An 18,802-nucleotide genomic window follows, 5' to 3' on the forward strand; every position below is an offset into this window, starting at 1 on the left:
CACGAGTTAGCTGTCTCACATGCCCTGCTGTTTGTAGCAACTTTTAGGCCCAGCCAGCTAAGACCGTAAGTACATTCTTTCTTTTAACTAGACAGCAGAACAGAACATGCACTACTAAAAGCCAAATGGTTGACGAGAAGATGTCTTGGTCCTGACATCGAGGACTGATACCCTATGTGAACTATAAGTTTAGTTACCCGTCCCGTCTTCTGTTTTAATCTCAGCAATTTCTAGCATATATTCTACTGTTTTATATGTCCTAGCACATACGACCATAGGGTGTGGAGAACAGGGCTTCCCGTCCGCTCAGCCGTACTTAAGCCACACGCCGGTCAGTTAGTACTATGGTGGGTGACCACATGGGAATCCTGACTGTTGTATGTATTATTTTTTGTTTTTTGTTCTTTTAGTGGGATTCCACAAATGTGGATGTGTGGGTCTAATTTCGGGGCGGATTTTACACCGCTTCCACATCGTCTCAATTTTGGGGCCAGCTCGATATAATCACATGATTTATAACTAACTACCTCGATATTCCGCTACTCTAGTCTAGAGAATAGTCCTCCGGGAAAAGGCTTTAACTTATAGACGAGAATTGACAAATGAGGGTTAAAGGGGCCACGAGAGGGATTTTGTCATGACACGCTTTGTTTAAACTACGAGAGTGCCGCAGGGAGCCGCAGAGGAAGCTCGGAGAAGACTCGGCGTACATGTTGAATAGAATTAGACCCACTCGAAGGCTCGCTAAACAAACCGCACAATATATAAAGCCATCGCGAAAGGAACCGGAAGGTTTCCCAAGCGATTAGTTTAGTTATCTCACTACCATCGAGTTATCCCCCAACGAACTCGTAGTAATATTAGCCTCCTTGTCACAGACTCTAGCTAGAGGGTGTACTATATAAGGCGTGCCTGGGTATATCCGCGCACGAAGCGCGGATATGGTAGTCTTTTGGCTCAGTTGATCGAATATTAGCCCAGGGATGTTCCTTCACAGTGAGTGAAGCTGCTGGAGGAAGTCCATTGGCGTCCCCAGAATTGGGGCTCTGAGACTTTTTCTTCTTAGCATAATCTCAATATACCAGGGGTACTTCTAAGGACTGTTCAATACTCACTTTTCCCGAGGAGGTCTTGATGCCATAACCCGTCGTCGATTACCTGTGAACCAAACCATGTTAGCCTGCCTTCAAAGAGAAAGCAAAAAAAAAAAAGCGTAGAACAGGCTGACCTCTTCTATAACCAGGGCTCCTGCTTTGTCGAGAAAACACCTCGCCTGGGGCGTTATTAGCATCAAGCGCAGGGTCCAGCCTGGATACCCCAGACAATGGTCCTCCACGGAAGGGCTTCAACTCGTGGGCTGGAATTGACGACGGGGGGTTAAAGGGGCCACGAGAGGGATTTCCTCGGCCTCGTGTCCCCATCACACCACCTCCACGGCCAGTTGGAGCAAGAATCGGGTGATTACCCGTTCCTAGTCCTACTGCCGGCTTGGATGACACCTTTCCAGCCTTTACAACGCCGTAATGTTGACCTCCAGCCTCTGCAATAGTGGCGCTCAGATTAGCACGGTGGCTTTGACCTTGCATAATATCCGCAAGTTTTTCAAGTCCACCTGTATCGGCCACGGTCTTGTGAAGGTCTAGTAAAGAAGTATTTTTAAAAAAGAGTATTTTATAAGTAGAGAGATTAAGATAGAGAGAGAAGAGAAAAATTATCACCGCTCACTCGATTCTGCCTTCTACCACTGCCCTGATACTAGAAGAGGAACCGTCCGAACTACAAGGTAGGCATAGATGGGATAGAGGTTTGTGTAAGAGTAGATAGGTCGCTACAATAGCTCCTCCCTCTTTTCTTTCTCCTCTCCCCCTCTAGCTCTAATATCTCGAATATGAGCGCTATTACTAGATCTTCCTGTTCCCTAACGTAGGCTATCATTAACAGAATGGACCTAGAATTTGCCTAGAGAGTAGACCTTATCAAAAACATTTCGAGGGCCAGTATCTCCCGCCCTCCGCCTGGCCCTTGCGGGGCAGAGGACGGGTTCTTGCCTATCCTCGCCCGGCCCTCTGCCCTTAGAGGGCTGCTTGCGGACAGCCCTTATCTGTCCTTATTTACATAAAAAAAGTTGGCTATTCCTTATTTAGATATATAATTCTGCTGATTTATTCTATTTAATTACTATTTTTTAAGCCTGTTCTTGTTTATAGTTTATTCTCTATAGTATCACTATTTAAGTCTTATGAAATTATAAGAAATTTAGTTATATTATAATAAAGTATAGTAGGTAATGATTATATTACAGGTTTTGAATCTCTAAAAGTAAATGGTAGAGGATGAATAGAAAGGAGATGATTTTTGAATATATTAGTTTAATATGGTTGGGTTAGATATATATATTTATAATATTATATTAGTAGGAATAATAAGAATATTAAATATATCTTATAAATTCTTGATTCTTTATTAAATATTGTATAATTCTTCTTTATATATTTATTAGAAGATAAGTCCTCTAATAAAGTCTAATTATATTATATTTATTAATAAAAGAGCCTTTATAATAATCTATAAACTAAAAATATTATTAGATTTGAGAAGATATATAAGTTAGCAAAAAACTAAGGATAGATTAGTGATTTGAGGGTAGCCTGTATATTTTCGAGAGCTGTTTAAGGGCTATTTAAAGACTATTTAAGGACTGTTTGTATATTTTGAGGGCTAGTTAAGGGCTGTCTATATATTTCGAGGGCTGATTTAAGGGCTATCCTTAATTAGTCTTTAATAAATAACTAATTATAGGAAGATTAATAAGTTAAAATGGGTTAATAGTTGATATGTTTGATAATAGTTAAGCTATATTAGAAAGTTACTTAAGCTAGTTAATAATTCTATTTATTAGAGTCTATAGATTTTTTTTAGTAGATATCTTTTCTAGAAACTAGTTGTTTTTCTTTTTTTAAATTATGTTTTACTAGTAATTATCTAATTAATAATATCTTAAATATCCTAGTTTTTAGATATCTATTTTTTATTAATATATAATAGTAATCTAGTTGATACTTTTCTCTTTTTTTAAATGATTAATTCTTAATATCTGATATTTCTAGAAGTTAGTATATACTTGAATCTATATTAAATCCCGATTTTCTTACTCTAATTACTCTATTTTTGATTCTTTTTTTATTTTAATATATTAGTCCTAGTTAATTATTAATATTTATCTTATACTTTAAAATATTAAAGGATAATTTTATTACTTGATAGTTAGAGATTAAGTTTGGGAAGAAGAAAAGATTTAATTAGGATAATAACTATATAGTGATATACTAGGAATAATTTGATTAAGTTGTTAATATAAAAACTAGTAAATTAGGGATAAAATGTTATTAATGCTAGAAAGTCCTTGATTATCTAGTAAGTAGATAGTATAGAATAACTATCTTTAATTAGTATTTAGCTAGTCTAATCTGTTATAAATCTATTAGTTAGAAGACTAATATTAAGAGATTATTTATAAATATAGTATATATTATTTAGGATATATAGTCTAATATTTTATTAATTATTCTCTTTTATAATAGATATAGAATATATTAAATATAATAAAAGTTTTTATATAAAAAATATAAGAATAAAAGTTTCTATAATTAATTATCTTATTATATCTTTTCTTCTAATTTATTAAATATCTAGAATTCTATAATATTATTATCTTTATCTAACTTGTCTTTATATAATCCTATATCTTTTTAGCAAAAATAATATGATCTTAGCTATAAAAATATATCTAAAAATAATAATAATCTATCTTTTAAAAGCTTCTTCTAAATATAAAACTTTTACTAGTACTAGATTACTAGATATCTCTCTTTTAATAGGTTTTTATAACTATTATTAGCTATTTTCTAGATTAATACTAATAATATTAAGAGATATTTCTTAGATTTAAACTTTTATCTAGATCTTATTCTAGTATAAATCTAAATAATATAGTTTTAAAACTTCTCTAATAGTATAAAATTATAGATTGAGTATTTATTATAATAATTAATAATATATTAAATAATAATATATTAATATTAAGTATATAAAAGTTATTATAGTTATTTAAGCTAAATAATAATTTTATAATTATTTAAGTTTCTTATATTATCTATATAATTTAGTTTAGCTTAAATAATCTTCTTAGGAAGTTAAAGATAATTCTAAAGAATAAAAATGTAGAGATAGATTAGTCTAATAAATGATTCTATTCTTTTTATATAAGATAATAAAAAAAGAGAAATTGTTAATATACTTAATAAGATATATCTCTACTTTCTTATCTTATTAATAATACTAACTTTTTTATGATTATATAGGTCCGAAATCTTATTATCTATATTAATATAAGTCTATAATAGTATAAGTTATTCTATAATCTTTAAAAAGAAGAACTAAGGTTTATTCTTATCTAGGATATTTAAACTTGTTAGAATTTAATATTTTTGATATTCTAATATACTAAATAGTTTTAATCAACTTTTAATAATTTTTATTTATAATATAATTAGGATTATTTTATATTAAGTTAAGAAGAATAATAATAAATTAAATATCTTCTCTAGATAACCTAGTCTTTCTTTAAATTTATCACTCTTTTTTCTAAGACTAAAAATATTAGTATTTATCTAGTCTTTAGTATCTATAATAAGTTTTTTAATTATCTTAAAAGATTAATAAGTATATTAAGATAGAAAAAGGTTATTTAGAAGTAACTTATATTTTTTTCTTTTAAGATTATAAAAAGAAAGCTTTTAACTTATTATAATATAATAGATATTGTCAATGGTGGCCTACGTTGGGGAACAGGAAGAACCAGCAACAGCGCTCGTATTCGAGATACTAGAACTAGAGGAGGAGAGGAGAAGGAAAAGAGGGAGGAGCTACTGTAGCAGCCTATCTACTCCTACACAAACCTCTATCCTATCTATACCTATCTCGTAGTTCGGACGGTCCTTCTTCCAGCATCAGGGCAGTAATAGGAGACAGAATCGAGTAAGTAGTGATATCCCTCCACTAAGACTCGACTTGCCCTCAAGTCGACGCTTCGTTTAGCCATTCGTCAAGTTCTCGAGACAGTCCCGCTTTCTCTGGATATTACTGGTAGAACTCCTGTAAGACGAGTAGCGAGTTTCTAAAATTATCGGCTGGATACCAGATATTGTTATTATTGTCTTTATAACCCTTCTATTTAACTTTATACTAGAGTTTGTGATAGTATAACTAAGAATCTAGTACTCGTTCAATCTCTTACTCTTCTTTTTTATCGATAATTAGCGGTAAGAACAAGTCCTTAATTTAGCCTAGTAATAATTCTATTTTAGTAGTCTTTTGTAGCTAGTCTGGTGGGAAGATATCATAAACTTTTATAGTTTTTAGTAGTTTTAATCTAAAAGAGTGACTTTTTTTCTTAAATATTTTATAAGATCTTATAGTAATATTAACAAATTTTCGACTCGGTCGACTAGTTAACTAATATTAAGTTATTATATAGACTTTATCTTTTATTATAAAGTCAGATTCCCTCTAATAGTAATCAGTCTATTACTTTTGTACTTCTTAGCTTTACTTTATCTTGTCTTGAATGTATATCTATATATCTTATATTCTCTATACAAAAAATTAGCTGTTGGTAGATATAGAGATTTACTAGTCGAATAAAAACCATAACTTATATCCTTACTTAGTATAAAATAGTAATACTTTTATAGAAGTCTAGGGTAGTATAATTATTATAAAATTAATAAGTCCTATCTAATCTGACTAGTTGTTTTGATAGTAGTTAATATATAATTAAAGATATTATTATAGATACTAGTTAACAATCTTAGTTTATTTATTAGTCTATTAATAATATATAGATAATAAGTCTCTTAAGATCTATAAGATCTTGTAGAGTCTTTTCTAGAAACTTAATATAAATTAAAAACCTTAATCTAACATAATCGAGTCTAAAAATCTGATATATAAAAAGATATAGTTGATAAATAATTATATTATATCTTTAGTAGTTATTATTTTATTATAAGATATTAAGATTAGTCTTTTCATAAATTAATGTAAGGGAATTGCCAGATTTGGGTGGCACCAGTTGACCAGGCGAGACAATGATATTCGATGGGATCCTACTATAGGGTTCTGGTCTGAACAAAGACTAAAGCTTACTCTTTTTATCTGAAAGGACAGCCCTTTTATAAGGAGGTTCGCCAGGGGTTCGGCCCCAGCTCAGGTTTCAGCCCTAATCTAACTAATAGGATGTAAGAGAGTCCCGGGGCCTTGTTTCCCCGGTCTTGAAAGGTGTAACTTGGGCTTAAAGGGTCCTAATATATCTTTAAAGGTATATCTAATGTTGATTCGATGGCGTTTTACTATCGAGTCTTATTGTTTCTTGATAATTATCCTTTCCTCTATACTGGTTGTTTTTAACTAGCTAGAGATTTTGTTTATTATTATAGTATGTGTGAGTCTGGTGGGAGATAAGGAGCCAGAATTGATGTGTAAAAGGAGGGGCTTCTTGTATAAAAAGATGTCGAAATGGTGTTTTTTTTTTTTGACAGTGATAGTCTTTTAGTATAGATAAAAAACAAGATTGTGTTTGTTTTCCTATGATCTAGTCGAATTATAAAAATAACAACTTTTTTTTTCTTTTATAATATACTTTTTTTCGAACAACTGATCTGTTATTAATTGTTTTTAATATAATTTAATAATAATAGCAGCTCTTATAGGTATTATAACAGGATTAAAATATATCATCCCTTATAATATCCCTAAGGATATCGGATAATCTTTTATCTATATAATATTAATATTAAAACTCTCTTGTTACTAGTACTTTTTGTTGGTGGTGTGTTGGGAGTATAATATTGTAGACCTTCTTATCTAGGAATATATTTAGAAGCAGACTATCTCTAAGAAATACTACTATTATAGTCATAAATAATATTTTCTGATTTTTAAGAGAATATAGAGGGATTAACTAATATTTATCGATATCCTTTATTAAAGATATATTACTTATCTTGATATAATAATTCTTTTTTTTATTAATACTAGATAATCTGAGTTAATAGCTTGGGATCTTAATATGATAGAAGTGGTTAAGAATAAGATCCGAATCCTAGGTTATTTAATAATGATAACTATTACTAATTATATAATTAAAAACAGCTTTAAGTTATTATCCGAGACAATAAATAATCGGGATATATAAGTTAAGTATAGCTAGTAAATAGATATAAAATATATCTTTTATATTTAAGTGTTCTAGGTAATATAGTTATCTAGAGGTCCCGGTCCTATTCCTATATTAAATAATATATTTATATAATTAGAATCTGGGAATATCTTTTATCCTATAATTTAAACTAGGATTTAGTCCTTTTTTATAAATATAATATTAAAGGCTATTACCGATAGGGCTTTATAAGTTATTATTAATATGATTTAGGATATATGATAGTGCTTTAGGGACTCTTTAATATAGATAACTATAATAGAACTGGTACTAAATTAGGATTAATCCTTCTCTCTATAGTTAGTAGCTTAATAATAATATTTTAGGATTTATATTTCCTTTACTATTTACAAAATTTGGTGATTATTTCTTATATATTTATATCCGATTTTAGGATCTATTAATTATATTTGGAAGGTTATCTCTTTTATTTAACTAGAAAACATATTTTATTATTAATTTTTTTCTCTTATCTTATCTCTTTAAGTTTAAATTTATTGTTATCTTCTAGTTTTAGTATTAATAACAGATCGGGGTTATTTTTGTGTCTCTTTTATAGTTTTAGTAATTGTACTAGAAAGATATTATATAGTCTGTTATACTAGAAAGATAATATAAGTCTATAAGTAAGAATACCGATTTTCTCGAGGATATAGAATGGTCTAATATAAGTAAGATAGAGTTTTTTTAGGAGTTTTAGTTGTAGATTTTGTATAGATAGTATAACTAATTAGTCCCGATTTAGGTCTAGTTTAGTATGGTTTTTATTATAATACTTAGTTTAGCTTTTTTTAGCTATTTTCTAAGATTTTATAAGTTGTTCTTTTATGATATTTATATATTTGACTTGGTCTAAGACTAAGAGGTATTGGTATAGCTGGCTGATATCTCTTGTTCGGAGCTGGAAGTTTATTTTATATCCGAATAAGGCTTGAAAAAGGGAAAGTTTCGTCAAGATATTAAAAATGTTATTATATATGAATTGGGTGGTTTGTAGTAGGTTAGCCTAGATAACTAGTTTTTTTATTATAAAATATTGGAGATATCTTTCAAGAATTTAATTTATTTATTTTGTTTAGCTATCTATTTAGAGATAGAATGTTATTGATAGATATAGGTATATTTTAGAATAAAAGTATATATTTGACTAGAATTTGCTAGTAAATAGGGATCTCTGGTTGGAGATTATATCCTTAATTAATCTATAAATAAGCTCGACTTTATGGTAGAATAGTTCTGTTAGGTTGGGGATAGTTATCTTTAATATGATTGGGAAGAAGAGATAATATTTAATAAATTGGTTAATGATAACTAGTATTGTATTGATCTACTCTTTTTGATAGATAATAGGAGATAATCTAGTAATAAAGTCTATTAAAATTTCTTAAAAAGATTTATTAGGGATAGAAAGCAAATTAAGTTTCCTATATAGTGGATATTATAGAATAATAGTCTTTTAATAGATAGGGTAACTTCCTATATATTTAATAATATCTTGAAGTATATTAGGCTAGTGGTATTTATGTTTGAGAAGTTTATATATATGATTTTTACTAAAATAGCCTATAAGAGAGTTATTATAATAGATTTTTAGGAGTTCTTATCTTAGGTTTGTGGCTGGGGAGATATAAAATTATCTCTAATATATTAGTAGTTTGTTATTCAATCTCTATATATTAGAGAGGTCTCTTTTTTGGAGGTATTCTATCTTTTGGTATACTAGGTTATCTTTTCTCTATAAACTTACAATTTCTTTTAAAAGATTATTATCAATCTTTTCTTAATATAAGATTTTCTTAATAATAATTAGTTAGACTAAGTTCGAAGGAATTATATAAATATAATTTATTTTATTTAATATAGCCTAATTAGCCGATTCTAGATATTAATAGTATTCCTCTTTTTATTTTAATATGTTTAGCTTATCTAGATCTAGTTTGATTTAGTCTAGATTTATTAGGGATTTATCTATAGATTTCGATTTTATTGTCTGGATTATAGTAGTAGAAGGTATGATAGGTCGAGAAATCTTGTATATTATAATTATTTGTAATATAGAATTGGTAGGATGGGAAATCTTATATTCTACAATTATTTATAATATAAGTTTAGTAACTATATTGTTATAATTTAGTAGTAATATAATTTCTAACCACTCTTAAAGACTAGTAAATATGTCTTTAGGGGTTTTATTCTTGTTTAGCTATCTCGATAGTCTATTAATAGGGTTAGTTTTATCTATTTAATATTTTATAATAAAGTTGAAGGGTGATAGTGTTATTATTTATCTAGATTAATATCTATTCAGGTATAATTATTTCACAAAGGTCTGGATGTTTAAATAATTAATAAGAACTTTAATAGGGTGATTATTTTCCTCTAAGTAGTGATATCAATACTTAAATAAATAAATAATTGTGTAGAATTTCTGGTTGGGTATAAAGTAGTTGAGTTCTGCTTTAGAGAATTTCTTTGACTAAAAGATGATAAGATAATAGATCCCCTCCTAATTTAGTTAGGATAGAATATCTCCTATATTATGGTTTGAGATATTGGTTTTTAATTGGATTAGTTACTAGAGATCGAAGTGATAGAGAAATGATACTTTTTTTAAATATATCTAGAAGCTGGTAAAAGGTAGCTAGTTGTTTTTTATTAAGAGTAACCGAGTCTGGTTTCTTTCTATCCTTGTTTCTCTTAAGTATTGTTATTAATAGTATTATAATTAGAGAGTAGTTTTGGATAAATCTTCTATAGAAGTTGTAAAATCTTAAGAAAATCTAGATTTTGTGATAAGAGATAAGGATTTCTTATTTTGTAATAGCTTCGATTTGTTTAAGATTTATTTATATACTGTTTTGTCTTATAATAAAATCTAGAAATTTAATCTTAAATTAATAGAAAATGTACTTAGAAGACTTGGTGTAAAGTTTGAATTTTTATATTTGTTGGAGTATTTGATAGATATAGTGGGTGTATTCTAAGCGAGTCTTTAAGAAAATTAAGATATTGTTGAGATAAACAATATAGATATAATCTATAAGTTTTTTTTAAAGTAATATAGATATAGTTTTAGAATATTACTAATATATTTATTAGACTAAATAGTATAATTATATATTCGAAATATCTATATTATGTTCAGAATATGGTTTTTTATTTATCTCTAGATATAATATAGATCTGGTAGTAAATATTCTAGATATCTATCTTCGAGAATTATTAGATTTCTTATAGATAATCTAATATTTCTATAATTAAGGATAAAGAATAATAATTCTGAACTGAAATGTAATTAAATCTCTTATAATCTATGTAAAGTTGTAAACTTCTATCTTTTTTAGATATAAAAAGGATTAGAACTTTAATAGAACTCTAGGATAGATAGATTTATCTTAATTTGATATTTTTGTTGATATATTTATAAAAGATGTTTAATTTCTTTTATAAAAGTAGGTAGATAGGCCCGAATAAAGGCTATTCTCCTAGTAATATCTTGATATGGTGGTCTGTTAGTTTATACAAGAGAAGGCTCTATGACTTTCTAGGTTTAAATATATCTTGAAATAGATCTAATTTGGGGGGTAAGATTGGCGGATCCAAGATTAGGTTGGATGTTATATTCTGGATTTATATATGTTCAGACTGGTAGATTTCTTTTAGGAGTTGGACTATGGTGTAGATATATGTGTAGTTCTAGACTTCTTTCTTGAACTAGTATATTGATATAAGTTGGATTATTTTTGAATTAATCTTGAACTAGAAGAAGATAGAATTATGGATATAGAGATATATACTAATGTTAATGAAAAAAATTATAGATAGAAGTATAGAACTACTTTCTAGAGAGAGATATTATTTTATTGTTATATAAATTTGCTTAAATTGGTGGGTAATTCTTCTAGAATCAGTTAGTATAATAAGGATTGTATAATATCTGTAGATAGGATATCTTAATTTATCTTATTATATTAAGAAGGGGAGTAGAGGTCTTAGCTAGACAGAGATTATATTTATAGACAAATTTGATGTTAATAAGATTGTATTTGGTATCTATATCTAGATCGATTTTAGTCTAGATCGAACCTGATATAATAATAGAGATATAGAATTATAATTTTATTTGTATATAAGGCTAGAGGGCTAGAGATATTACTAAATCTATAGTCCTTTCTTATTTTTTATATCTATTTTGTTGATTAGTTTTTATACTTGAGTAGAGACTCTTTTTCTTGATTAGATAGGATAATATATAATAATATAGCTTGGCTGGTTGTATTTATAATAGATAATCTATATTAATTAAGAGTAAATTGGTAATAAATTACTAGAAGATCTAGATTAATTTATTTTTTCTTGTTGGTAGGAATAAGAAAAAGACTTTTTCTATAATGATTAGTATATATTTATATTTATGTTTATATTATTCTAGCCTTATTTAGAAGGATATTAAAGATCATTCGAATTGTTTTAATGTTTTGTTTATTCTAAAGACTAGGATATCGATCATATTTACTAGATAATTATTATTACTTTATTACAAGTTTTTATGATCTTTATCTATTTCTTGATCTATCTTTATAGAATAAAGACTAGATAGGTATAAAATAGGAGGATACTTATTTAGTTGGAGAGCTTCTTAGAAAAAAATTTTTCTAGAATATTTAATTTTAAATAGAAGATATTTAGACTCTTATCTTTTTTTTATTGATATCTTGCTATTTTTCGGAAATTATCTAGAATTATAGTTGTTATATTTATAAAAAAAATTAGGGTCTAGTTGGTGAAAGAGAAGAAGTTAGTTATAAGTTTGTCTTTTTTGTTATCTTGTATATCTAGATAGTTAAATCAACATTAACAATATAGGCTATATATCTTTATAACTATAAAGGAAATATATTTCTATTCAATATTATAATACTCCTAATTTGATCAGAAATAGAAGTGTAGATCTTAGAGCTATTTCTTGTGAGCCTAGATAGAGGAGTCGAGATAGAAGATTTGGAGATAATCTTTTTTAATAGGAGGTAATTTCGGTGGTTGGTGTTGATCTATTGGTATATTTGTAACAATAGGGGATATATTTTATACTAATGTAGTTATTTTAGTGTTAAGTCTCTCAAGCTATTATTAGAGGTTGATGTAGCTCTATTTTATTTCTACTTGATGGCGAAGCTTCTCGATTTCCTAGGTTATAGGCTTCTCTAGAATAGATATGATCGACGGGGTAGGCTTGGTTATCGATTTATCTGTCCTAGTACTAGGGGGTGTGTTATCACAAGCAGTTTAGTGTATGTGTGGGCGCTCTATCGATACCAATTTTTGGGTGGTTGGGGAGAAGCTTTAGAATTGTAAGGGAACTGCTAGATTTAGGTGGTACTAGTTAACCAGACAAGACAATAATATTCGATGGGATCTCATTATAAGATTCTGGTCTGAACAAAGACTAAAGCTTACTCTTTTTATCTAAAAGGACAGCCCTTTTATAAGGAGGTTCGCCAGGGGTTCGGCCCTAGCTTAGGTTTCAGCCCTAATCTAACTAATAAGATATAAGAGAGTCCCGGGGCCCCGCTTCCCTGGCCTTAAAAAGTATAACTTAGGCCCAAAGGGTCCTAATATATCTTCAAAGGCACATCCAATGTTGATTCGATAGCGTTTCACCATCGAGTCCCATTGTTCCTTAACAATTAATTAATAACTACTATTATTATATTATAGCTATATTAATCTTTTAGAAGATTATAAAAATCTATTATAATATAGATCTATAGTTAGTTTAAAGCTTTAAATAATTATAAAAGATCTAATATTTTATCTCTCTAAATCTTAATTTATTTATATATTTAGTAGTTATCTATATATTATTATATATCTTATTATATCTATTTCTAGTAAAAACAATTCTATAATAATTAAAAGATTTAATCTCGGCCTAGATAGTATATTAATAATTATTAATAAATCTTATCTAATAACTTTATTTATAATTAATTAATATCTGATATAATTAATTTTCTGTTTTTAAGTACTAAATCTTTCTTATCTCGATATTTAATTAGATTATCTTATAGCTAATTAATTTATTTAATCTATTTAATTATAGTTCGAGAACTAATATATACTACTATTAAAAAGTTAGCTTAAAAAACATTTTTATAACTATCCTTAGATAATAATTATATCTTTATTGTCAAGGGGAAACCTAAGCGGAGTTAGAATACAACAACAACGGCGTTTTAATTTGGAATACTAAAGCTAAGAAGAGAAGAGAAGAAAGGAAAGAGAAAGAAGCTACGACGACCGATCTAATACCCAACTCTAACACAATCCTCCGTCCCATCTTCACCAGTCTTGTAGTTTAGATAGACCTTGTTGACTCCCAAGATAGTATATAACAGCAGAATTGGCTAATAACTAATATCCTCTCGCTAAGACTCAATTTGTCTCTAAGTCGACAGTTCAGGCTGTATTATATATTTTAACTAGTTATTTAATTATAGTAACAGTCCTACTTTATTTAGATATCGATAGTAGAAGTCTTGTAGTAATAATAGTAAATTTGTAAAATTAGCGGCTAGATACTATTTGTTATTATTATTATTTTTATAGTCTTTCTATTTAACTTTATACTAGAGTTTCTAATAATATAAGCGGGAATCGAGTACTTAGTCAACTTTCTATTCCTTTTCTCTATTAACAATTAAAGATAGTACTAGATCTTTAATTTGTCCTAGTAATAGTTCTAGTTTTGTAACTTTATATAGTTAGTCTAATAAAAAGATATTATAGATTTAGGCAGATCTTGGTAGCTTAAGTTGGAATAAATATCTTATCTTCTCTAGTATCTTATATGGTCCTATTATAAGATTTATAAATTTATAACTTAGCTATCTTACTAGCTAATTTCGAGTTATTATATAAACTTAATCTCTAACTATAAAATCGGGCTCTTTTTTATGATAGTCTATTTACTGTTTTTAGATATTTTAGCTCTATTATATTTATTATTATATATATATCTAGATATCTTGTATTTGTTGAGTAAAAGATTAGCTATTGGGGAATGTTATAGTTTGCCAATCAAATAAGAGATATAGTTTGTATCTCTTTTTGGTATAGAAAGGAGATATTCTAATAGATACTTAAGATAGTATTATAGTAGCAAAATCTACTAATCTAATCTAGTCTAACTAGTTGTCTTGGTAGTAGTTTATATAAGATTAGAGATACTATTATAGATACTAGTTTATAATCTCAGTTTAGCTGTTAGTCTATTAATAATAAGTAGATAAGAGCTTTCTCGAAATCTATAAGATCTTATAGAGGTCTTCCTAGAATTCTAAGATAAACTATGATCTTTAATTAGATATAATTAAGTTAGAGAGTCTTATATAAAGATATATATGATTAGTGAATAGATATACTATCTTAGTAGTATTAGTTTTCTTATAATATAGAATAGATATTAGTTTTTTAATAAATTAGTTAATTATTATTATAATAATATCGAAATCTTAATAGTTTTTTAGGAGACTACAAAAATCGATTATAATATATAATTATAATCTATTTAGGACTTCTAACAACTATAATAAGCTAGAGATTTTATCTTTCTAAATCTTTATTTGTTTATAGATTTAATAATTATTGATATATTATTATATATCTTAATATATCTAGTCCCAATAAAATCGATCTTATAATAGCTATAAAGTTTAATCTTGTCCCAGATAATATATAGACAGCTATCTATAGATTTTATCTAATAATTTAGTTTATAACTAGTTAATATTAGATATAATAAGTTTTCTATCTTTAAAGATAAATCCTTCTTTAACTCGATATTTATATAGATTATCTTATAGTTAGTTTATCTACTTAATTTGTTTAACTATAGTTTATAGGTTAGTGTATATAATAATTAGTAGCTTATTCTTATAACTATTATTAGATAGAAGCTGTATCTCTATGATAGATTTATCTTGTTTTTTTTGAGATAATATATTAGTAATCTTGTTTTACTATCTTAGTTAATATCAAATAATAAAATAATAATCTATAATTTTCTCTATTTATTAGGCTTATCTTATATTTAATTACTATTTTATACTAAAATATTTTAAGATCTTATAGTCAGTTAATATCTTAAAATAGCCCTCTTGTTAAAAGCTAGTTAGTTTAGAGTATTATTCTTTAAATACTAGAATAATAGCTAGTATTTCCTTATTATAAATAGGATAAAATAACTCTACTTAGTCTATAGTCTTTAAGAAATAAGCTATTAGATATTATTTGTTAGATTATAACTATGACAGGGCTATCTTATATATATTATCAGAGATATTAGTCTCGACCTATATTAGAAGGCTTAGATTATAATGTTATAATATAGATATCTTAGTCAGCTACTTTTTCAGCTCTTAGAATATATATTAGTACTCTAGAATCTACTCGAACTTGACTATATCTTTTATTAATTAATATAATAGATAAGCTATCCTACTAAAATAACAGATAAACTTTCGATAAAATCTATAAAATCTAAGGAATAATCTAACTTCCTATTTAGTCTCTAGATACTTCTAGTGGGTTATAGCCTTAATCTTCTTAAGATTAATTTATATACTATTAGTCCCTATGATAAATCTTAGGAACTTTATAATTATAATATTAAATTTATATTTATAGATAGTAGTTTAAAGTCTTATCTTTTGTAGTTGGGCTAGGACTTTATAGATCTATAAATAATATTCTTAAAGAGTTTTATTATAGATAAATATATTATTTATAAAAACTATGATAAAGTTATCTAAGTAGTCCGACAAAATCTTGTTTATATAGTACTAGAAGATAATAAAACTATTTATAAGACTAAAAAGAAATACTTAGTACTTAAATATATTATAATAACTATAAAAGATAGTCTTATTCTTAAAATTAGGATATATCTATATCTAATAAAACCTTTATCAGATATTAAGTTTTATAAAATATTTTATATAATATAATCAATATAATAACTTGTTGATTAATAGGAAAAGATATCTATCTTTCTTTATAATCTTATTTAACTTATAATAATTAATATAAAAATAAAGATTGCTATCCTGTTTCTATACTATCAAGATAGGAGAGATAAAGAAGGCTTAACTAGAGACTATAAATCCTTTTTATAAGTTATCTTTGATATAGATCTTAATAATCTAGAGCTCTTTAAATAATATCTTATATAATAGATAATATTCTAGAATTAATTACTAGATACTAGTTTCTTTTAACTTAATTCGATAGTTATTGTTATAATAAAATAATAATATATTAGACTTGATTTTTAAAAAGATATTAATATAATTATAATATTTCTTAGATAGTACTTGATAAATCTTTATTTTTTTTAAGATAGTTAGGTATCTAGGACTTACTTATCTTATTTATTACTTATAAGATATGATCGATTAATATAACAAAACTTTCTATCTTTAGCTCGGTCAAGAGATAATAATATCTTATATTACTAATGACTAAGATTATAATATCCTTGGTATTTAATAAATAGATTAAGTAGAGCCTTTTTAAATGTTTTTGTTCTGATAGATATCTTAGCTTTATTTTTATCTCTATCTTTAAGATCATAAATTCTTCTAATATATAGTTTATCTTTTTAATATTGAGTTTTGTTGGGAAGTCTTATTATAAGATCTTTTATCTTGTTTATTTCTTCTGAATCTCTATTTCTTATTTTCGATCATATTTATTAGTATTCTCTTGTTATACTATCTTTATTGTTAGAGATATCTTATCTTTAATTAATATCTTTCTAGATAGATATCAATAATTAGTAGAGTATTTTATTAGATCCTTATTAATATCTAGTTAGTTCTCTAGTTATTTAAGAGTTTTTAATCTATAGTATATTCTGATATTATAATAGTCAAAAAATTATTATCTAAAGATTAGATCTTTTCTAGAGCTTAATTATATTATTATTATTAGAAGTTAGGCTAGTTATTGCCTATTTAGGATTAGGGTTAATATTATCTTATATATAATTAAGGGAGTATCTTGTCTATTAAATATTTAGAAAGAAATTAGATAGGGAAGTTGTTAGATCTAAAATTAGAATTGTTATTCTAGTATAATTACTAGTTCTTAATTTATAAGAATAAAGATATTAGCTCTTATATTAGCTAGTATAGTTATGATAAATATAAATCTATTATAAGCTATCTTTATATTAATAATAAAACTATAGTTATCTACAAGATAACCAAAATTAGTTTTATATTATAATAATAATATATGTTTGTCTAGGCTAGAGACTTGTCCTAGGTGGACTTTTTTTCTGAGTTTTTAAGTTCGAAAAGCTTCTCTTTAGGTTAGGATTTCTCTATGGTAGTAGTATTAACTAAGATACTCGATATGATAGATTATGTTTGATAGGTTTTATAGTTATATGATAGATAATCTAGCTTAATATAAGAGAAGTAAAGATTATTATTAAACTAGTATTTCCTTTCTTCTAATAATAGTATTACTCAGTTTCTGGTAGAGATATTATTATTGTTTATAGCGGTTTTTAATATCTTGGTATAAGAGATTGCAGAACTATAATTCTAAGTTTGTTCTATCTTATTCGAGCCTCTAAGGTCTCTATAGATACTATATACTCAATCTTATTAATTTTGATTAGCGATCTTCTCAGAGAGATAATATTTTTTTATAAATATCTGATAGCTAATTTTGTTATTCTTATAGTTGGAAAATATCAGGGTTTATATATATGGCAGGAGTCGATTATATAGCTCTTTTTTCTTGTTATTATTATTTATATAGATCTTTTCTTAAAGTATTAGATATATAAATTTCTTTATAAAGTCCTAGAAACTATCTTTAGACTTTATCTTTAGCTTCTTAAATATACTTTTAACAATCTTATACTTATAGGGATTATAGTAGATTGTTTCGAGATAGTCGAGGATATCCTAGAAATCGGTATATTTATTATCTAAGCTGGGGATAGTATATAGACCGATCTATTTAAGAATATTTCTTTTGTATTAGTTAGATATATATATTATATAGTATAAGGCTAATAAGTAATGGTCCTTGTTTAATTAGAGTTTCTGTTTAATAATAATATATTATTATTTAAATTAGGTCGATGTTCCTCTCTTAAAAAGGGATGTATTAGGTATCTTAAAGGATTTCGATCGATCTCTAGTCGATATTGTACTTGACTCTCTCTTGGTGTGTTATTAAGCTTATCTTAGAGACTCTAGTAATATATAATGCTCTATAGTTATATCCTATCATTTCTATAACAGGACTTTAAGTTTTTTATTGGTTTAGGCGATATACTCCTTTAATTATATTTATTAGACTTATTATTAAACTAGCTCTTTTTTAAGCTTTAATTGTTTCTTATTTAGGAAATATATTATTATGACTATGTTATTCTAAAGATATTGCGGGTTTTACTAAAATAATTTCTCGAACTCTTCAAACTGTTTGATATCGATAGAG

The sequence above is a fragment of the Penicillium chermesinum genome, assembly GCF_028974085.1.
Source record: "Penicillium chermesinum strain IBT 19713 chromosome Unknown utg000006l:1.0-2335141.0:1.0-2336784.0, whole genome shotgun sequence".
Lineage (NCBI taxonomy): Eukaryota > Fungi > Ascomycota > Eurotiomycetes > Eurotiales > Aspergillaceae > Penicillium > Penicillium chermesinum.